The 21,224-nt window shown below is 37.4% G+C and overlaps 1 protein-coding gene across 3 annotated transcripts in view; it reads right to left on the bottom strand.

The window, feature by feature from the left end:
• Positions 1 to 21,224, bottom strand: part of LOC150096456 (pleckstrin homology domain-containing family G member 5-like) — a 322,023-nt gene that overhangs the window by 54,968 nt on the left and 245,831 nt on the right. The window lies entirely within an intron of this gene.

Below are 21,224 nucleotides of genomic sequence, written 5' to 3'. Positions count from 1 at the left end.
GCAATATTTCTTTCTTTGCTTACTAAGTAAAGGTGCATGTTTCAACAATTTAAAAGCTGTGTGCATAGAAAGGGAAGATAGTTGTGATGAAGAATTTGTTGCAAGTAAAGGTTGGTTTAATTGTTTCAAAAATAGGGCAAATTTACCTCTCTGAAAATCCAAGAGCACTTTGTGACATTATTAAAGCAGCTCTACACATTATTTGGAGGTCAAATTTAAAGGCCTGGGTCACACATTCCATGTTTGAAGATTGGTTCTTGAACTGTTTTATTCCTGCTGTGGAAGGTTATTATTTGGAAAAGAAAATTCCCTTCAAAATTCTGCTTGTGCTGGACATCCAATATCTTTAGATGACCTTCACCCTAATGTAAAGGTCATATTTTTACCACCCAACACTACATCGTTACTATAGCCAAGGAGTCATTTCTGCATTTAAGGCTTACTACTTATGGCATACATTCTCGCAAACAGTCAGGGCTATGGAAGATGATGTGATGACCTGGAGAGAGTTCTGAAGAAAAATTATAACATCTATGATGCCATCTGGTTAAACCAAAATAAAAAAAATGATGGTACAATATGACAAAATTTCATGCCAGCTGGGGCGTCACCCAGTTAAACAAGGCCGCCGTTAATTTTGCCAGGGAACCAGGGCGAACAGCGAAAAGTCAGCTACTGGAACAAATATGAAAACATGCCCCAACTCAACATCGCCAGCGTTAAAGATCGGTACTATCAACGTAAGAAGCCTGAATGGCAAAGAAATGGAGCTAGCTGAGGAATTAGATAAGTACCAGATCGACATAACAGGGGTGACTGAAACAAAAAAGACCAAAACTGGTAAGATCTTTCTGAGCAATAAATACAAAATGTTATATTCAGGCAATGACAATCAAGGAAAAGAAGGAGTAGCCATAATATTCAACACAAAATACGAGGCTAATCTTCTTGAATGGCAGTCAGTCTCAAGTAGAGTAATGTGGGCAAATATGAGAATGGAGAACTGGACAATGAGACTTATTTGTGCCTATGGTCCCACAGAAGGTTCTACTAAGGTAGAAGTGGAGGAATTTTTTGACGCTTTAGAAAAAGTAACTGACACACTGAAAAAGGAAAAGTTGGTCCTTGTTGGGGATCTAAATAGCAGAATAGGAAATGATTGTGAGACATACAAAAATATTTTGGGAAAATTTGGAGAAAAGAGCAAAGCTAATAATAATGGCAAATATCTGTTGGATTTCTGCTCAGGACATGGACAGGTTATTACTAACACCATGTTCCAACATAAAAATGTGCACAAATTCACATGGAGAGAAGAGGCTAGGAATAAGAAAAGTCTCATTGACTATGCTATTGTTGATAGTGATGTTTTCTCCCTGGTGCAGGACACCAGAGTGTACAGAGGATTTGAAATTGAAAGTGATCACTATTTAGTCTTGAGCAGGATAAAATTGAATTTCATATTGAAAAGAATAACATGTAAGAAAGTTTTAAAGCGAATAAAAGTTAAGCAGCTCTCAGATGTGAACTGTAGACTAAAATACAGAAATATTATTGAAAAGAAAATGAAAGAGTTTGAGAACAGGAATCAAACCTTGGAGATTCAGTGGCAAACTCTGAAGAAAACATTGACTGATTCTGCCAGAGAGGCATGTGGTGAGGTTGTGTGCAAGGATAAAAAAATCAGAACTCCCTGGTGGACACAGGAAGTTAAAGAGGCAGTGAAGGAAAAGAAGAAAGCATATCAAAAGTTCTTGGCAAATAAGTCAGCTTTTACTCTTACAGAATACAGAGACAAATGTAAGAAAGCTAAACAGTGTGTAAAACTAGCTAAACAAAAGTCATGGGAGGACTTTGGCAAGAATATAGAAAATAAATATCAAGAAGGTGGCAAAATATTCTGGAGGTTGTTGAAGAAACTTAGGAATGGAGGAAAGAGTGCTGTAAAAGGAGTTAGAGATGATAAAGGTGACATGAAAACAGGAGAAAAAGATATCCTTGAAGTATGGAGTAATTACTTTGAAAAACTGCTAAATGAAACAAGCAGTGATGACAGCACAGTGATAAAAAACACTGACCAGGCATGCAGTCAGGAATACATATCCATACTTGAAGTAGAAAAAGCCATCAAAGGCTTGAAATGGGGAAAGGCAGCAGGAGTAGATGATATTTGACCAGAAATGCTGAAGTATTATTATTATTATTATTACTACGGGCTACTCCAGGGAGTCCTTAGACTCATCGAGGGAGGCCCTAAACATCATGTTCACAGAACTGTTCAACCATTCTCACAGTATCTATCATACCTTGCCTTGAACTCGCTCACTGTCATAGCACCCACAACAGACTCTGGCAGCTTATTCCACTCATTGACCACTCTAAAAGTAAAGAACCCAGCTCTAACACCCCTGCTAACCACGCTCTTGCCCAGCTTCCATGGGTGTCCCCCAGTTCTCCCACCACCAGTCCTGACCTCAAAAATATCCTCTGAATTAATCCTATAGAATCCTTTTAGCAATTTGAATGTCTCAATCATATCTCCCCTTTTCCGCCTATCAACCAGTTTCTGCAACCCACAAATCTTCAACCAGTATTTAAGTTTTGTCGATTTGGAAAAGGCATATGACGAGGTGCCAAGAGAGAAGCTATTCCATACGCTGCAGTTATATGGTGTCAATGGGGCATTATATCAAGCAATACTTGGTCTTTATTTGAGTTGTAAGTCAGCAGTTAGAATTGAAGGAAGTACAGGAAGATGGTTTAATGTTAAATCTGGTGTGAGACAAGGATGTACATTATCCCCTCTGTTATTCATTATCTATATGGATCACATTATGAAGGAAAGTGGTATTAAACCTGATATCAAAATTGGAGATGTTAATGTCCGCTCTTTGTTTTATGCGGATGATGTTATACTTCTAAATAAATCTGCTACAAGTCTGCAAGATTCTCTGACTAAATTGAATAGGTATTGTAATAGATATGGTATGAAGGTCAGCAATAAAAAGACAAAGACAATGAAAATAGGCAGAATCATTGAAAATGTCAACTGTGTTGTGAATGGAGAACTTGTGGAACAAGTAAAACATTTCAACTATTTAGGCACGATTTTTACTGAAGATGGTAAATTAAATATAGAAATAGACAACAGAATCAGCAAAGCTGGTATGGTGGGAAGTCAATTGAATAAATTCATATGGAATAAGAGAGAAATTAGTCGAAACACTAAATTAGCGGTATACAAGACAGTGTTCAAATCAGTTTTAACTTATGGATCTGAGAGTTGGGTCAGAAGTAAAACACTTGACCAAAGACTAGAGACCGCAGATATGAGAGTCCTGAGAAAGATTAGAGGTGTGAACAGATGGAATCAATGGCAATATCATATTAAAAATTAGGATATCAGGAAATGAACTTGACATTGTCAGCATCCAGGAATGCATTAGCAGAGCTAATCTCAGGTGGTATGGTCACTTAAACAGAATAGGAGAGGAAAGATTAGCAAATCAAGTGTTCTCTGCCAGGTTGGCAGGAAAACGACCCAGAGGAAGACCAAGATATAGATGGATTGATACGGTACAAAGTGCCTTAGACGATAGAAATATAAGATCTGATGATGTTGGAGTCTTGACAAGTAACAGACTGATTTGGAGGAAAATTGTAGATAGGAAGTTAGTAATGATGTAATTTTTTCATGTAGTACTATCATATCCTGTACACCTCTTGAGGGTACATGGCAGGAATTTGATGATGATGATGCCATCAAAAACATTACTGATTCTTGGGAGGAAGTGAAGCAATCAACAATGAAAGGGGGGTGTGGAAAAAACTGTGCTCTCAATTCTGTGATGATTTTCGTGACTTCACAGAAGGCGACATCGGAGAACTAATTCCTGATTCTCTAACACCAGAATCTGATCCTGTTTCTCCAGAATCCACTCTATCCTCATCTTCCAATTAATGTTAGCCAATGCCCCTTCCAGTAAGAAAGACATTGATGCAACATTAGGTGGAGCATTAACCTTTAGTATTCTTTTTTGAAATTTCCCCAATTTCCTATCTAAATTTTTGTATGCATTTGTTTTTATGCCTGTTTGTTTGAATTAAAAGAAAGAGCACAATAGTTTCTGTAATTTATTATTATAGTACAGGGGCATTATTATTATTACTACAGTATTACAATGTATTATTATTGCCACATATGGGCCATTATAGTATTATTATTGTTATTATTATTACAGTATATATGTTGTTCATCAGGGATCCGAGTTACATACAAATCTGACCTAAAGATGTTCTCAGGAACGTATCCCATCTGTAACCCGGGAACTACCTGTACTGCAGTACTACCTGTACTAAAACTTTCTGCAACTACTTCTGATCTGAAGAATTTAATAATATGGTGACATCATTTTGCTACTTGTATGTAAGAAATATATGATTTCTGCATCAATAAGAGGGCCACATCCAAAATAATAAATCCAGTACATATACTTAATTACTTGGAGAGTCTTACTGTTAGGTTTACTAAGCACTTAGAAAATTTCATAAGAAAGAAAAGTCATGGTGCTTATAAAAGTTTTTATTGAAACAGTAGACAAGAAACAATAATTGTTTATTTCACTTTAGCAAGAGCTCTGTGGCAGTTCGGCTTCGTTTACTAAAGTGCCTATATCAATTTCGATGCTTGTAGTTGTAAATCACAATAAATTTCTAAGAGAATTATCTGTCAACAGAAAATCATCTGTACTTTGATTTAATGAATTTCATCGTTAAAAAAGTGCTTTCGCAAAGATATGTGCTCCCGAGCATTGATTCTTGATTCTCCAACATACATCTCAAATGTTTTTACTGTGTATTTTCACTATATTATTTCAGGAAATTACAACGTACTAGGATATACATTAAAATAAATTTTAATATATTTCTATATTTCGGCAATGTCACGCTGCCATTTTCAAGAACTTAGGTACAAGATACGTGCACGCAGGCACAGCAAAACAATAAATGAGCAAGAAGTATGAAGCTATTATTTCTCCTAAAGTCCTGATGGTGCCCTCTAGCAGGCAATGTTGGTATTCTTGGGCGACTGGGCTGAAGGTCTTCTGATGTAGGTTTCCCAAATTTGAGGAAGTCTCATGCAGCCAAATTTGTTGAGGTTTGGCTCATTTTTTAAGGCTGAAGCTGATTCTATGAAAAGCCTTTCATATCTGTATTTGCTACGGTGTATTATCCTGGCTTTTTTCCACCGTATTCTATGGCAGGTATCCAGAGCATGGTCAGCAAGACCAGAGTGGCTGTATTGGTGAAACCGGATGTAGTCCTTGTGTTCTGAAATTCTGATATTTGCTGTCCTGCCTGTTTGGCCGAAGTAGGACAGCTTACAGCTGCAAGGGACCTGGTACACACCAGGTAGGTCTAGGGGGGCAGGTTGGTCTTTTGTTGAGCGGATAAGGGATGCCAATTTTTTATAAGGTTTGTAACAAGAAGTTAAGTTATGTTTTTTTTAAGATTTTTGTGATTTTTTCTGAGGTGCCTCGGATATAGGGTATGGTGATGGATTTAGAGTAATCCTTGTTGTGAGGGGGCAGTTGTGGTTTACTGGTTTTAATATTTTTTGGATTTTTTTTTGGGGGGGGGGGGGTAGCCATTGGCTGAGAACGTGTTGAGGATGTGGTTTAGTTCTGTGATTATGGCATTGTCATTCGAGCAGATAAGTTTAGCCCTGTTGTGTAGTGTCTTAATGACTCCATATTGTTGTGAGGGGGGGGGGGGGGGATTGTTGGTGAATGTATCTGCCTGTATGGGTGGGTTTCCTATATACTGAGAAAACCAAGGTTCCATCAAGCTGGCGGGAGACTAGTGTGTCTAAGAACGGAATGCAGTTGTTTTTTTCTTCTTCCAGGGTGAATTTGATTCTGGGGTGTTGGTTGTTTAAGTGTGTTAAGAAGGAGAAGAGTGCATCGGAGCCATGTGGCCAAATAGCGAATACATCATCTACATAGCGAAGCCAAATGGTTGGTTTTTGTTGGGCAGAGTTCAAGGCTTGCTCTTCAAAAGTCTCCATATAAAAGTTGGCCAAGGGTGGGGAGAGTGGAGAACCCATGGCTGTCCCCTCTATTTGTTTGTAGAATTTTCCTTGCCAAACAAAATAGCCTGAGTTCATTGTGAACTGAAATAGAGCTGTGATATCGGGAGGAAATTTAGCTTGGATTAGCTCTAAGGATTCTTTGAGTGGGACATGGCTCCGATGCACTCTTCTCCTTCTTAACACACTTAAACAACCAACACCCCCAGAATCAAATTCACCCTGGAAGAAGAATAAAAACAACTGCATTCCGTTCTTAGACACACTAGTCACTAGTCACACCCGCCAGCTTGATGGAACCTTGGTTTTCTCAGTATATAGAAAACCCCACCCATACAGGCAGATACATTCACCAACAATCCCCCCCCCCCCCCTCACAACAATATGGAGTCATTAAGACACTACACAACAGGGCTAAACTTATCTGCTCGAATGACAATGCCATAATCACAGAACTAAACCACATCCTCAACACGTTCTCAGCCAATGGCTACCCCCCCCCCCCCCAAAAAAAATCCAAAAAATATTAAAACCAGTAAACCACAACTGCCCCCTCACAACAAGGATTACTCTAAATCCATCACCATACCCTATATCCGAGGCACCTCAGAAAAAATCACAAAAATCTTAAAAAAAACATAACTTCTTGTTACAAACCTTATAAAAAATTGGCATCCCTTATCCGCTCAACAAAAGACCAACCTGCCCCCCTAGACCTACCTGGTGTGTACCAGGTCCTTTGCAGCTGTAAGCTGTCCTACTTCGGCCAAACAGGCAGGACAGCAAATATCAGAATTTCAGAACACAAGGACTACATCCGGTTTCACCAATACAGCCACTCTGGTCTTGCTGACCATGCTCTGGATACCTGCCATAGAATATGGTGGAAAAAAAGCCAGGATAATACACCGTAGCAAATACAGATATGAAAGGCTTTTCATAGAATCAGCTTCAGCCTTAAAAAACGAGCCAAACCTCAACAAATTTTGCTGAATGAGACTTCCTCAAATTTGGGAAACCTACATCAGAAGACCTTCAGCCCAATTGCCCAAGAATACCAACATTGCCCGCTAGAGGGCACCATCAGGACTTTAGGAGAAATAATAGCTTCATACTTCTTGCTCATTTATTGTTTTGCTGTGCCTGCGTGCACGTATCTTGTACCTAAGTTCTTGAAAATGGCAGCGTGACGTTGCCGAAATATAGAAATATATTAAAATTTATTTTAATGTATATCCTAGTACGTTGTAATTTCCTGAAATAATATAGTGAAAATGCAAAACCAATGTCTAAGCCTTTCCACGAGTTTTACTGTGTAATGTAGTGTAGTGTTGTTTCACATTATACTCTTTAGGCCCTGACAAAACTTGCATGCAAACAAGACATTGAATTTTATTCTTATTGTTTGTAATCAAATAGTCTGATTCCCACTGGCTTTGATACACTCGCATTTCATCTTCAATTCTTCTTTTCTTGTTAGGCATAGTTTTTTGATGATAAGTTGTAATAAAATTTATTAAGTAGAAGTAGATTACTAAAGATAACAAGGAAATAAATCACAATGCATATCTAGTAATTTGGTGAGCAGCAGCAACACAACCTCGATAGCTGAACAAACGAACAACATTAATTGCACACTAATCATGCGCTTACATTTCCAGTGAGCGCCTGGAGCATGTGTGTTGGAACAAAACAGCGTACGAACACTTCTTTGACACGTAATATTTGAAAAACATGGTTGGTATATAGTGATGTAAAAACACCATATAAAATTACCAACATTGCGATTATCGATTAGTAATAGAATTAAAATATCTAATATGCATTTTATTCAAATTATTTTTTCACTTGTGAAAATCAAAAACCCACAGGTGGGCCACACAAAATCGCACTGCAGGCCGCATCTAGCCTACAGGCCGTGTTTTGGACAACCCTGTCCTAATACTATCAGGCTCTCTTGAATCCCTATACAACCTTTTCTAGGTCTATGATGAACACCCCCTTTACTTTTTAAACTCAGAATTTCAGATAAGCACTTAGCTCTTTCCTTTTATTCTTTATTCTGATATTTTAATTCTATTTTGAAGCTGCTAGTGGTAGCGCCCCTTTCAACGAAAAGCCAAGAAAAGAAAAATCAATGACAGGCAAAAAAAGGAAAATCTTAAAACCTTTTGTATTTGCTTCACAAATTTGAATGTGAAAGGTTTATAGAGATTTTAGTATATTCATTTTCATCTCTAATCTGGATTTCCGTTAGGAAATCCAGATTAGAGATGTTAAAGATCAAGTTTCAGTCGTTCACACACTACTCATTTGCTTTCCCAATTGACTCTGACCCCTTTTCTCAAGGGTGGCATTTGTACACATGTTCTCTTTGATATACTATGTTAGAGAGTATTTCCAACATAGAATCTCCTTTGTTGATCTTCACTGGATAAAAATCTGTCTACCCTCTTCTTCTTTGGCACTACAGCACCATGTAGGGCATTGGCCTCCCATTTTTGGGTTTCATAACTCACTACGAGGTGGGGTTGTTACCCCTCATGCTCAACCATGTGTAATTGTCTGTGAAGCATTGTGTTCTTAAGCCTGCTTTGTGGGAGGAAAAATCCCAGATAAATTGGGAGAAAAACCATGCAGTCCACACCCAAGACCAGCTAGCTTGGCTATGTCTGAAAAAGATCCTTAGCTCCTCAACATCAGTGATGAGAATCGAATTGGAGAAGTGACTGCAGAGCGTATAACCACTCAGTTAACCGTGCAGACAATCTGTCTACCCTATTTTAACAAATTAAACTGCTATGTCCATTGCTAGCAACCATTCTCAACTTTTTGCTTAAATTTTTCTGTAGTTCAATTTCCTTAACACTGAAGCCATCTTCCTTGAAGATTATGATGTTCACAACTTTGAATGACTTTTGTTTTCCAACTGCAACAACCCAGCAAGTAGAGATGTTGAGGCATTTACTATGCCCAGTGGTTTCACAGAAACTGTTTAATTCTAACAGAATATCACATAATACTAAATCCCCACCAAACATTCTTGATTTCTTCTTCACTAATGACTGTTCTAAGTATTCTGTGGATGATGTTTGTCCTTTGAACAGTCTGGATTATCTAGTATTGATTTCTTTTCCCACAGAATAACAAATGCAGTAATCTTTTTAAAACCACTCTATCTCATTTCCCTGGTTGGATTATTGTCCGGACATACACTCAACACATCACTGAAATGATTGTTACTGGTTTTTATATATTCTTTCCCCATTCCAATTTATTTTTCTTTAAATTGAACATAATCAGAACAGGTTTCATGGAAAAATTTCCCTTTTTCTTTTTAGTTTATACAAAAATTGAAATACAAGCAAATTTGATAATTTGCTTCTGTTGATACAGAAGCTAGGTTAGCAAGAAGCAAAAAGAAATCCATATCATATATCTTATATCACGAATCTGGTTAGAGGCTATCATGTGTGTGCGTGTAGATGTGCTGTTACGAAGTTCCTGTAAACTCTGTGATTTTTGTTGAAATATTGAGTGTTTTCTTAGATTAGCTGGTATATCTTGAATATATTATCCTAGTTTTTAGTGGACATACTGTATTAGTCCATTTAGGAATATAACTGTAGAAATATTGTTAGTTTTCAATAGTCTTAAATGTGGTGCCAAAAACTGGCCATGACAAGGCAAAGGAAAGGTTGATTAGTTAGGTGAACCTTTGTACAGTTGAGCAGAAATGTGGGTAATATAACCAAGGATAATGACATTGGAAATATCCCAAAAGCGAAAAAAGTTAAAGAAACTTAGGATAAGAAAAATTATTGGAACAAGAAGACATAGGAAAGCACAGAAATTAGTATAATAATAATATAAAGAACAAGTTAAATAAAATATAAGTAATATGGTAAAGGCAATTCAATCAAAATTTGCACTTGCTAATGGAGTCACTACTTCTAGCTTTCCCACGGGCAAAAATTAAAGATTTCGCAAACATAATAGAAAAAACAGAAAAGATATTGTAGTTCTGTTGGAAATAATGATTTAACTAGCAACAAATATAGTAGAGAGGATATGAAAGGTCTGTTGGAAGAAGCAAGAAAGAAAAGTAAGAGAGTAAAAACTGAAACTGTTAGTTTGCTACTGAGGTATGATTGTACCAAGTCAAGAAGGAGTGCTATTATAATAATGATTCAATGAGCTGTCTGTATAGCAAAAATGAATGTGAGTTTTTAGATGTGTAGAGTGCACCTGATGACAGAAAAGACTTGTATCAGAGAGATAGCCTACACTTGAATGGATTTGGCATTAGGAGCACAAAAAAAACCACTTATTTGTGTGAGACCTAATGCAGAGAGTCAGAAGAACAAGATCATGGGAGGAATGATGGGAATGTGTGTGTGTGTGTGTGTGTGTGTGTGTGTGAGAGAGTTCAGCTATGGTATGCAAAATGTGATGTGAATGGCACTGAGCATGGTTATGCATCTGGTGAGGGAAAAGAGAAAGTTGTCCAAAAGGCAAAGCAGACTGCAGATTTACATATAAGAAAAAGCCAGGTGGTAATTGGTCATGTCTATACACAAATGCAAGGAATATCAGAAACAAAGGGGGAGTGGAATTTGTTGCGGTATTGAATATGCTGTGGCTTAAGATTGTTTGTGTTAGTTAAACCTAGCTAGCAGAATCAGATGTTGTAGCTGGGATTGAGTGTCGATATCAATATCAAATACTATACAAAGTATAGTATTTGATATTGATCAAGTTGTCTGATATCATTAGTAGTACTTCTCTCCTCTCTCATTCCTAAGATGCTAAATTTGAAATACCGGTTGATCATAAGTAAAGTATCCATGTTTAAGGCCTGGTTGGGCACCACACAGCCATCCAAATACAGAAAAAATTTCAGGAATATTGTGTGCATCATGTGGAAGTGATATATGAGGGAAAAAAGTAGTTCAAAATTCACTACCAGGGATATTGTAAACACCAAATATAACTCAGTAGGTGCCAGGAAAGTTTAAAAAGATGGGCACAGGATTTTTTTCTTCATTCTGGTTGTTAATACCATCCACAGTAATGCCACTAACCTTGTCCCAGGGTGATTCACTTGTGAAGCTGTACTACTACCAACACAAATGCAGATGAGCACCACTATCTCTATGTGCTCTGCAATGAATGATCACTTGTTCTAAGAAACGGGATCATTGGGAGTTACCCCTGGCAGAGGTTGCAAACCAATCAGTTCACAACTGAATGAAGTTGCTACTGACATTGTGGAGCAGAACATGAATAGCAGAGTTGGTTCATGCAGCATGTGCTGTATAAAGACACATGGATGTGTCTTACACAACTGTCTGGAAAATTATATGGAAGCATCTGCATTTCTACCCCTTCAAGATGACTTTGAAAGCCAAGTGACATTCGCTTTAATGTTACTTGCATGAATGGAGTTGGATGCTACATGGCTGTGGTTGATTTTGTGGGGGAGATGGGGCTCATTTTTACCTGAATGGAGCTGTGAATACCCACAACCACAAGGTGGGGGCTACACAAAACCTGCATACAACCAAACAAATTCCTTTGCATTCACTCAAACTTCTGTATGATGTAGATTTACAGCTTCATTTACTATTGGACTATTCTTCCTTGAGGACATTCCTAAGTCGGGTCCTGTAATAAAAACAATTTTGTTGTACACAGCTACAGCAGCGCCTGTATGCAGAATGGATTCAGTCATTTTCATGCAGGATGGGGCCCACCCCACATCTGTCCAAAAGATTCTTCGAGAACATTTCATGGAAGTCAAAGTGATCAGCTGTGCATTTCCCACTGCATGGTCACCTCATTCATCTGCTCTGACTCCCCATGACTTCTGGCTCTGGAGATTTCTCAAAGACAGGATTTATAGGAATCATTCTGATAACTTGCCAGTGCTGAAAGACAGCATAACACAGCATGTACACAACATTAGTCCTGACCAGCTGCATTCTGCAGATAAACACAGTGTGCAAGGATGCAGTTTATGATGTACCAGGAAGGGTAGCACATTGAACAGTACAGCCAGTGAATGCATAATGGAAGTGAATCAAAATGTGTTATTTATGCTTGTGTCACTTTTCTCTTTACACACACATACACAGAAAAGTAACACCTACATTCAGTACACAACATGGTGCCCCTGTTGGTAAATTCTGTCCCTCCCTCCCCCCCACGACATTGCTTCCGCATGACACCCAATGTATTCCTGCAAAGTTTTGTAGCATTTGGGTCACTGGGTGGTGCTCCACAAGGCCTTAAACAGGGATACTTCAATTCTGATCACTCCATATATGGTGGGGTGTTGATACAGATATGCAGTTCAGTTGTTAGAGATGATGAAATCTATTGCCAAATTATTCTGATGGGTATTAAATGAGTGATCATTATGGGTGACTTAAATTATCCAAACATTGACTGGATATGACAAATCTCATATCCATTAAGAATGAAGGAAAATTTATTGGATTGTTGTTGTGAGACTACTTTCTCATGCAGTATGTGAAAAAAGGAACTGAAGGTCAAAGACTAAGATCTGATCATAGCATCACGAGGGGTTTCATTGAGAAATGTGACTAATTACCACTAGCTGGTGATAGCGATCATTCTGTACTTTCCTGAGAGGTAGTTAATGATATAGATGTTAAAATCGGATATAGTATTCTTTTGAGTTGGTCATAATTTCCAGCTTTATAGTTCAGAATATAACCTGTACAAGATTCCCATATTGCTTTTAATGAGAACGATATAAGCAATATGGGAATCTTCGGAAAAGTACTTAAATGAAGCAATATCAGATAGTGTCCCTAGAGTTTGAAGAAGAAATAGTGAAATGAATATGCAACCTTATTAAGCAAGAGATCCATAAGAAGAAGAAGAGTGAAAGAAGTTAGCAAGTATATAAATCATAGGCCAGAAAAGTTATGAATACTGTACGGAAAGCTAATTTGAAGTATGAAAACAAATTGTTAAGATATATTAATAGTGTACGTAACATGGTGTACAGTGCTATTACTACATTGAATGAAGAGATAAAAGTGCATGAGAATGAGGTTGAAGAGCTGATGCATAACTTGGATAAGAATTCGGCTATACAGACAGATAGTATGCTAAAGTAATGTTCAGTCAAATTGGCTAGACCTTTCAAATATTTGCATAACTTGAGTTTCAGCTCATGAAAGTTATCACAGGATGGAAAGAATGTATGAGATAGTTCCATTGCACAAGGGTGGGACAAAAACAGATATGTCTAACTACTGACTTACCAGTATCTCTGGTGTGGTCGTGAAAATTCAGAGAACTTGGTAAGAACTCTCATACAGAAATGGGTTGAACAGACAAGCTATACCCTGCAAAGAAAATCACGAGTTTACTAAAAGAAGGTCATGTTTTACCAATTTGTTCATATTTTAAAACAATGTTATAACTTAGATAAATGAGAATGGCCATACTATACTAGGTAGGTATACCTGGTATAGTATGGTTGTTGGAATTTGCTATGGCATTGGATAGGATACGACATGAAAAGCTGTTGCATAAACTAGAGAATGTGGATTTGAAATATAAACTGTTGACTTGGATGATCAGGCAGATGAAGGAAAAGTATCAGAAAATAGTATATAGTGGGTGTGAATCTGTCAGATTTAAGGTGACTATTGGTGAACCCCAGGAAACAGACCTAGGACCCTTGTTGTTCAATCTATACATTAATGATATTAGGAGGAATCTAACAGGAGATGTTCAACTGTTTGCTGATGGTGCAAAGATAGGCAAGGCAATCAGAGATGTTAGTGATATCCAGCACTTACAGAATGATTTGAATAGGCTGAAAATTTGGGCAAATGAAAATGGCTATCAGTTCAATGCTAGTAAGCGTAAAAGTACGCACTTTGGCATGATGAGATTTCCAACATTAGCAGGGTTATGCTACAAGAAACTGATAAGGCCAGGAAACTCATCATTATAATGGATAGAAACTTGAATTTCAAAGTTCATATAGCAGAGTGCTTAAGGGTGAAAGCTGTATAATTGAGAGGAGATCTCCACATAGCTGTTAAAGGAATGCAGAGAACTGACCATGGTTTCTGACCTAATGTGCAATCCTCACCTTTTCATGGTGCACCCTTTAGGTATCTACCTGAATACTGAACAAATGAGAATAGGCTGGAAATTTGGGATTTAGCCCACCAAACTGTATTCTTATTGGCTAAAACTACAAATAAAATGATGTCACAACATGACAGAATTTCATGCTGACTGGAGAATCACCCAGATAAACAAGGCCCCTGTTGTTTTCGCCAGGAATTAGGGAAAACAGTAAAGTCACCTACTGGAACAAATCCTGAAACACACCACAACTCAACATCACCAGAGTTCAAGATTGGTACTGTCAACATAAGAAGCCTGAATGGCAAAGAAATGGAGCTGACTAAAGAACTGGATAAATACCAGATAGACATAATAAGGGTAACTGAAACAAAAAAGACAAAAACTGGTAACATCTTTCTAAGCAATAAATACAAAATGATATATTGAGGCAATAACAATCAGGGAAAAGAAGTAGCTATAGTATGCAACACTAAATATGAGTGGCTAATTGTCTTGAATGGCAGACAATATCAAGTTTATTGATGTGGGCAAATATCGGAATAGGGAACTGGAGAATGAGACTTATTTGTACTTATGATTCCACAGAAGGTTCTACTAAGGTAGAAGTGGAGGAACTTTTTGAGGCTTTAGAGAAAGCAACTGACACAATGAAATCAAAAGTGTTCCATAGCTAAGTTTTTTCTGGCGTTTTTTTTCTCGCAAGCAGGCAAACCGGCCCCTTGAACACACACGGATCTACAGCCATAAACATTTAACCCTCCCATGAGGGGGCTCAACTCGCCCCAATAGGGACAGGGGAGAAAAAGGGAGGAAACTCCATATGAATAAATAAATAAATAAATGTTCTGCACCATCCCCTCATAAGGCTCCCCATCTTCTCTGTGAGTCCTTGCATTTTCTTCATTCAAAATCCCTTGAAAGTATATTCTCCATCTGTTTCTTATATCCACATCCCTCCTTAATACCCTTCCTCTAGAGTCTTTGATCAGCTTTATATGTAAGATGTCCTTTGATGCCTTATTTCTACATTTTGCCAATCAATAAATCTTTCTCTGTCCTTCCTTTATTTCTAATTGATCATAAAGGTCTTGATATGTCATGGCTTTCGCCTGTGTATAAATTGAATAACAGTGGATCAAGCATTGATCCTTCCGGTACACCACTGGTTACCTTAAATCTTGCAGACTCACATCCCCCATATAACACTTTTTGATATCTGTCAGTCAGCCATCTTCTTATTCACACTAATATTCTATAATCCAAACCCATATTCTCTAATTTATGCAACAGTCTACCATGCTGTATTCTATCAAAAGCCTTAGCAAAATCAAAAAGTATCATGGTGTATCCATTCCCCTTGTCTACTTCAATGGTAACATTGTTATAGAATGTGAGCAAGTGCTAAAACATGACCTTCTCTTAGTAAGCCCATGTTGCTCATTGCAAAGTAGAGATTCAATGTCAACCCATTTTTGAATATGAGCCCTAATCAATTTTTCCAAAACCTTCACCCCTGACATACTAATTGGTCAATAGTTGAATACATCAGTCTTTACACCACCCTTATGCAATAGAATTGCCATACATTCTTTTCATTCCTGTGGAATCTTCCCTGTTCTGAGAGTAATATTAAACAGCAGGGTCAAAGGAATAGCCAGTTCAGCTGAACACTCTTTTAGCACATGTACTGATATCTCATCAGTCCCAACTGCTGAATTCTTACTCAGTTTATGCAACATCTCTAATATCTCATCCTCACACACCTGAATTTCATCCAGTGAAGAGGTACCAGTGAGCTCAATGTCACATACACTAGGTTGATACCTTTTAACAAAATGGGCACTCATTACTTGAACAACCTCTTCTGCATCTGTTTCTTTTCATACTCATTCCATACAACAGTTGCGACAATTCTAGCCTGCTGCTTAAAGTTCATAATGGACATCATCTTTATGCACATGGTATTCCTTCCACATCATCCTTTTCTAATGAATCTTTTGCTTAATGAGATTATACATCCATTTGATTCTACCCTATTTATTCTTCGAACTCTTGGGACACACTCTGATATTGCTTCATCTAAGTATTGTTCAAGTCCATGTGGTTAGCCAAGTGGCTATGCGCTTTGCAATCAAATGCTTGAGAAAGGAGTGTCCTGGGTTCGATTCCCATCACCGACGTGAGGAGCCTAAGGATCTTTTTCAGTCATAGCCAAGTTAGCCAGCGGTGTTGGGCATGGACAGCAGGGTTTTCCTCCCGCAAGGAGGCAAACCGGCCCTGTTAACACACGCAGCTACTGGGAGGCATAGGGCTAGTCACCTTATCCTCGGGACGGGTATGCACGCAGAAGGGAGAAATATTGTTTAAATCAGGTCTGTCAAACATTAATTAATCAGGGCTGTCCAACCTTAGACCGCATTAAAAAAAAAAAAAATTTCCCGAAGGGCACATCACAATGCGTATCTAGTAATTTGGTAAGCAGCAGCGACACAATCTCGATAGCTGAACAAACGAACAAAACTAATTGCGAACTCAAGTTCCCCATGAGTGCCCGAAGCATGCGCAATGGAACAAAACAAGCGTGAGAAAGCATCTTTGACACATCTAATATTTGAAAAACACACGGGTATATAGTGATGTAAAAACACCAAATAAAATTACCAACATTGAGATTATCGATTAGTGAAAGAATTAAAATATCTAATATGCATTTGATTCAAATTGTTATTTTATTTTTTCGCTTGTGAAAATCAAAACCTACAGGCAGGCTGCACAAAATTACACTGCAGGCAGTGCTTTACAAAGCAGGAAATTGTGACCAACCACACGAGTATACTGAGTTCAGTGGAGTGGGATCAGTTTAAATGGTTATCATGCACTGTCGATATTCTTCCCATTCATCAACTGATCCCACTCCACTGAACTCAGTATACTCCTCAGTTGGTCACAATTTCCTGCTTTGTAGCTCAGCATGTAACCTTTTCTGAATGCAACATTCATAAACTTAGTCACTTCTCAAGTGAGTACCGAGTGATCACTGTCACCAACCAGATGCAGAATAGTTACATCTTTAACTTAAAGCCCTCTGACACTATAATCAATCTAACACTCTTTAAACTGGAATTCCTTCTGTCACATGCTGCATGAGGAAGTTGTCCTGCAACAGCTCAATAAATGCATTTTCATTCTTTTCATGAAATTCTACTGCCACCCAATCAATATTTGGATAATTAAAGTCTCCCATTATGATTATTCTTTTCGCATTTGTCTTGTCTATTTGGCGATGCATTTCATCATCACTAACAACCATTCCCAGGTCTATAACAACACCCAACTATGTAATTGATCTTGTTAGATTCTACCTCACAACAGATAGCAGCAAACTCACTGCCACATGAAATACTGTTAGTAGTACTATAATCATAGGTCTCAACTCTAAATGGATTCAATTCATCCAATATCATTAGTAGCATGTCCCCCCCCTCTCCTATTCTCTCTATCCTTCCTAAAAATACTGTACCCTTTACACTCGATACTAATTAGTATGTCTGATTGTGATAGCCAGGTCTCACTAATGCCTACAATCTGAGGTCCCACCATATTGACTAAGGCAACACAAACTCTACCCCTTTGTTTCTGATACTTCTAGCATTCATGTACAGACATAATAATCTACCTGCATGTTCTTTTGTATACTCGTCTGCAGTTTGATTGACACAGTTGGACAACTTGAAGATCTCTATTCTTCTCTAGTGCCTTACACATGTAGACATCTTTGCACAAGTTTGATGGGTCCAAACCGGACGAACACAAAGTTTGAAATCGTTCTCTCCTCTTCAACATTTCCACAACAAAGCCCATTCCTGTCATTAACAGAATTATATAACGTTGTTGCTCTTAAACTCACATTCTCACTTTTATAATTTAGTTTCCCTGACTCTCTGTGCTAGGTCTCATACCAGTTATTAGTTTTTCTAGACTCCTGATACCAAACGCATTCAGGTGTAGACCATCCCTCTTATACAAATCCAATCTTCCCTCAAATTCACACCACACACATCCAAAAACTCGCATTCATTCCTTCTACACAGCCTACACATCAAATCATTTGCCATCATAGCTCTTCTTCTTAATTAATTTTTATCACATCAAAGTAAAGTACTGATGATTTTCACTTTCTCACTCTTGCCTCCTCCAACAACCCTTTCATGTCCATTCTCATACTGAACTTATTGCTAGTTAAGTCATTAGTACCTACTTCCTTTATATTCTTAATTTTTGCTCCAGGAAAACTCGAAGTCATAACTCACTCATCAATAGCATTTTTATTATAGTCACCATACTAAATAACTTCTTTCTTTTTACTAATAACGTCCCTTACCTGATTTCAGTGCTTTGTCGTTTCTTATTTTGCAGCTTAATTTTCATTTTCTTCCTATGCTCATTTAAACGCTTTGACTTTTTTACAACTTTACAACTTTTTTACAACTCCAATAACTTTATTAGTGGGGCTAGTCTCTTATTCTTGCCAGGGGGAGCTCTTTTCAGCATTACTTTTCTTGTGTGTTTTTGTCGACATTTTAAACTTATACCTATTGTTGAAATATCTTAAAAATATGTTATAAAATACTAAATACACTAAAATTTGCTCTAATATAATTACAGGAGTGCTAAATTCAGCGATCAACGACAATGTGTCCTCAAACCAAAGATCTTTTGTTTTTGTGATCTTTACTGCCACATCGAGCACAGATGGCATAGCTATGACAACACTTTTGGCATTTAAAGAATTGTAAAGGGTTTGGGATGTAGAGTCTAACTGAGCAGTTTCGACATTCTGCTTTCACAGATGGTGGTGGTTTAGGGGTATTGAAAGTGTCAAAGTGAGGAGTTCTGCTTTCAATATCTATCTCTACCTATGAGTAATCCCTCATGGCTGTCACATCCTGATCTTTCATTTCAAAGCAGAACTCCTCATCTGGTACATCGAGGAGATCTCATTCCGAAATTACTTCTTGAGAATAATTAAGAGTTTTATGGTGTGACTGTGATTGATATTCCCAATAGATGTTGCATAAAAGAGATGCTGCTATTGAGGTTGTGATATCATTTCTATCAGGATATTACCTGAACAGAGTTTTTTCACAGATTTTGCAGATTCTTTCAAACCCTTCTGGCTGAAGAAATGGAACATTTTTCCCAAGTGCCCTTTCACAATTTGAGTGTAGTATTAAAAAGATTGGTATTCATACCCTCATCATCTGTATACTCTTGAACATCCTGGAGTGTATACTGTATTTACTCGAATATAACTTGCACTTTTCCCCCCAAAATTAAAGTTAAAAATTCATTCTGCAAGATATATGTGGGGATTTTCAGAAACTAAAGTTTTTAGCAAAAAACTGATGGGTAACCAAGAATCTCCTATTCATTATCGCTACTTCCGGCCCTGAGAGAGTGAAAGTGTTTAAACTTTTTTTCATGTACGAGGTATATGTGAAACTCTTTCATTTCTTTTTTCATAAAGTAAAATCAGGGGTGCGAGTTATATTTGAGTAAATACGTTAAGTTCCTTGTGCCTGCAGTTTTAGCCTAGTTCGGACAGACCAGTAGATTAGTTAATATCCACCTTGAAGCACACAAAAATTACATCAGTAATCATCTGTATGACAAGTTGGGACTGGCAAACCATGCTCTGGATATCCCTTCACATAGGATTAGATGGAGGAAAATTTATATCACATAGAAGCTTCTGTGCATTACTTTTGTTATGCAACAAAAGTAATGCACAGAAGCCTTAAAACATACTCCAAACCTTAACAAGTATGGCTGTATAAATCTACCAAAGATTTGGGAGACAGTCATCCTAAGACCAAATTAATATTTATTACTTTTGTTTTCTTTTATTTATTTTTTATTTTATTTTTTAAACTTTCTAAGACTATCATTTGAACTACTATTTCAAAACTTTTTGAACTTTTTTTTTTTTTTTTAAACCTAGATGGCGCTATATTAGAACTTTAGTCTTGTGTTGCACGCTGCAATTACTTATACTAGCCCCACTGTTAAACCGGATTGTGGTTGTCCTGCTTTTATAACAAACTTTGTGTTGTGTGCTCTGAAGATGCTGGATATAATACTAGCAAAATATTAGCTTCTAAGTTAATAAATATTTATTTTCTTATCCATCTGTGTTCGTATCACACCGTGAAATCTATTACAACAATGACACCTAAGCCTTTCTATATGTAATACTACAAAGTTGCGCTCTGAACTATTACTTTTTCTACGTTGTCTTTACACTTGGCTAGTATATACTCCACATCATAGAAGCAAGCATAAAATTAAAGTCTACCATCAAACTGCTATCTGCTTACCGTCCTTCAATCAGAAAATAACAGAAAGAACATTAACAGTCAGCTTTACTGAGTACTGGATATTCCACCAAGCAATGAGTAACAACCAATAAGGATTCTTTACTTCTCAATCCACAGCACATTTACCTTTGCTGCATCACTTACCTCTGGACATGTGCAACTGTGCAAAGATGTAAAGAAACTTTTACTAGATTTCCAAGAACATCTAACTTTATCACATAAAACTTCCTTTTCCTCATACTTCCCTACAATGTAGGAGTTCCTCATGGTTCTGATCTTTAACACATCCTCTTCTTCCTATATAAGTGACCTTCTCTCTCATCAAGATGAAATTCTATTAATAGATGACTGGTTTCATTCTCCTTACTTTTAATAATGTTGAGATTTCTAGATAAGATCTGATCTTTTTTTTTTTTTTTTTTTTTTTGACTCATATTTATCTCGAGCTTTTGCTTCCAAAAACTTAATCCATTTCTGTCCAATGCAAAACTCTTCATGTCCAGTTGTTAATTTTGTACAAATCCCAAATATGCCAAACCTTAGAATATTATTTTGCCACTGGAGCTGAAGAACAGAAAGCTTCCCTAAAGATCTCTGATGCTATCCAGAAAAAAGAG

The sequence above is a fragment of the Typopeltis vanoorti genome, chromosome 18 (genome assembly GCF_054136105.1).
Source record: "Typopeltis vanoorti isolate ZY-2024b chromosome 18, IOZ_Tvanoo_1.0, whole genome shotgun sequence".
Taxonomy (NCBI): Eukaryota; Metazoa; Arthropoda; class Arachnida; order Uropygi; family Thelyphonidae; genus Typopeltis; species Typopeltis vanoorti.
Note: the sequence above shows the minus strand (reverse complement) of the source record. Positions and strands in the feature narration are given on the sequence as shown.